This window comes from Jaculus jaculus, chromosome 1 (assembly GCF_020740685.1).
Source record: "Jaculus jaculus isolate mJacJac1 chromosome 1, mJacJac1.mat.Y.cur, whole genome shotgun sequence".
Classification (NCBI taxonomy): Eukaryota; Metazoa; Chordata; class Mammalia; order Rodentia; family Dipodidae; genus Jaculus; species Jaculus jaculus.
The window spans coordinates 254,973,639-254,976,684 of NC_059102.1; positions in this window are offsets into that span (position 1 = coordinate 254,973,639).

Below are 3,046 nucleotides of genomic sequence, written 5' to 3' on the forward strand. Positions count from 1 at the left end.
GGCGATCCTCCTACCTCTGCCTCCCGAGTGCTGGGATTAAAGGCGTGCGCCACCATGCCCAGCTGAGGCCAAATATTTGATTGGATTTCCCCATTATTAACTATATACTCTCAAGCCCTTGATAAGATGAATGAATACTTTAGTTTAGTGTTTGATGAGCTAAGAGGAGGAAAATATGTTTTATTAAAAGTAGTCTGAAATCTGTATTTTATTTTATGTTTTTAATGCAATACATATTTAGATATTTGTAGTAAGAGTAAGAAGCAATGTGGCAAAAGTTTAAAACAAGTATATTTCCAATTTAAGGATCTGGGAGTAGATTTGTTGTCTTTCTTGCTTTAAAGGTAAATACATCAGTTGGGGTTACAGTTCTATTGGCAGAGTGCCTGTCTAACATGCACAAAGCCATGAATTTGATCCCCAGGGCCACATAAGCAATATAGTATGGTGCTTTACACCTGTAATCACAAAAGGATCAGAAGTTCAAGGTCAAGCTCATCTACTCAAAGAGCTTGAGGCTATCCTAATGAGACCTTATCTCACCATCACAACAAAAACAACAATTTCTCTCTCCTTTGGCTAGAGACACTTCATGCAATTAGTGGTGACTATTGGGGAGGCTCAAACCTGGTCAATGTGCTGATAATCTGTGGCCGTTAAGTACTCATCATTAACTAGGACATCTATACCATAACCTCAAGACACCAGGGAACATTGTGGAATACGGGGGCTAGAAAGAATCTACAGAGGCTTATCATTACCTGCAATGACCTGTCCCATATCATGTATCAAGCCCATCAGCATTCTGACATGGAAGGTGAAGGAGGTTAAAAAAAAAAAAAAGGATATGTGACTAGATGGGGGACAAGTTGGAGAGAAGACAGGGTTCAGCAGAAGGGGAAAGTAAGGGAGGGTTATGACCATAATACATTATATACATTTGTCAAAATTCTCAGTAAAAAGTCTTTTTAAATGCTGTATAGTTATCATCTATTTTGTAGTTTATGTTTTGTATTTGGTGCTTGACATTGAACCAGGCGCCTTGAGCTTTCTGAATTAGCCCTTGCTCTAATAGCAAGCTTTGCTCCAGCCTCTAGCCCATTTCTATTCTGTTACCACATCCTTCACCTATCTTGGGAAGTTCAAGTAAGAAAACTAAGCTCATTTCTTTGTCTTCCATTGATTATTTCTGTTTTCCCTATAACTATTTTACTTTAAAATTCCCTACACTTACAAAAACATTTTAACCTTTACAGAAATCTTTTGTTACACCCAAATCATCCTTTTCTTTATTATGTAACACACAGTGGCCACAAACTTATGATTCTGTTTCCTCAAGCTTCCGTATGCTATGACTACAAGCGTACAGCATCCTCCTAGCTTTAATTTTAAAATATTAAAGAAATAAAATGTTTTGAGCTTATTGCATCATTATTATTTCCAGGTGTGAATTTCACTGAGTGTTATAGTAGCTAGTAATTTTTGTCTGTAAGGAGTTTCAGAGGAGACCATTTCTTACATTCCACTCATTTAGGTTATTGCTTTATTTTTATATTCTGGGTCAATCTTTATCACTGTAAAGAGTTTCACATTCTAAAATGGCTTCTACATTTGTTTTCAACTGCATATTCCCAATGATAGGCAGATAATGGAAATTAAAACCCAACCATTTACTGAAGGAATTTAGATATTTTTTCTTGTGTTAAACATTTTTTGTTGCTGTTGTCTGTAGCACTAGCTGTTACCTGCTTTTTTGTCTTTTTCCTTCTTGCTTGCTTGCTTGCTTGCTTTCTTTCTTTCTTTCTTTCTTTCTTTCTTTCTTTCTTTCTTTCTTTTTTTTTGTATACACAAGAGCAATTTAGCAATTTTTCAGTGATTTTTTTTTTTTTGTATGGACAGAAGAGAGTTTTGAAGTTCTGTCTTTCCTGATTCCTATGATATGTCTGAGTTCTGGCTTCCCAACTTTAAATAGAGACTAATGTTCTATTTACTAAAAGTATGGAGTTCTGTTACATTTGGAATATTTCTATTGAATTGTCTTTCATATTTGGAAAATAATATCTGTGTGTGTGGGAGATAGATAGAAACAGCAATTATGACCTATTAAATATGTGAAATAAACATATATTAAACACAATGACTCATCATGTAATGAATCTACCTAGCAGTGTTTACAACTGGCTCAAATGGAACAATCAAATGAGTAAAAATGTAAGCAAAATAAAGAATGTTGACGTGATACAAAGATATAAAGCTAAACTTCCAGTAAAGATGATGAATTGTAAACATGGTAGAATTCCAAGTATAAATTAGGGAAGATTTGGGGGCTCCATTACCCATAGGGACTTAACAAATCCCCATTGAGTGAGTGCAATGGTGCTCAATCAGGAAACTGCTGATTTTTACATGTTCTGCAGCACAGCTAGTGCACAAAAGCAGGAATACTACCATCTGTCATGATGAGGCAGTCTGGTGTCTGCCTACCTCCAACTCAGCTGGCAGGGAAGGCTGGTGATCAGACTTCCTCAATATCCCATTGTCTCAGACAGAGGACCAACTCACAGAGCAGGTGGGGTATGCTGGGGTGGAACAAGCCTGACATTCACACTGCCATGTTGGAGCCCAGGTTCACACCAAGGCTCATATTAGTATGAGTGAGTAGACTATTTCCCACTGGCAAGTAACTCGTTCCTCATGTTCACATGCAGGAGGATCACCTAGGCCTCTTAGGTCTTTCTGTTCCCAAATGGAGACCAGTGGCTGGGTGTGAGGTGCAGCAGGAGTGGCTGCTACATGTCTTCCAGTTGTTTCCAGTGTGACCTCTGGGAGCTGGAGCAAGAACTGATGCTTTGAATTAGCTCCTGAGTTCCATAGTGGTGGCACTGCTGAAAACACACAGCAGGAGGTACTTTTGACATCCAAAATGGATACCCATGCACTTTCATACCAATTATCAACCCAGAGTGGCTGGCATGCTTGAGATCTCTGCAACTGCCCATCTGTGCATATGCCATCAAATCTAATCTGGATAAAGAAAAACTAATAC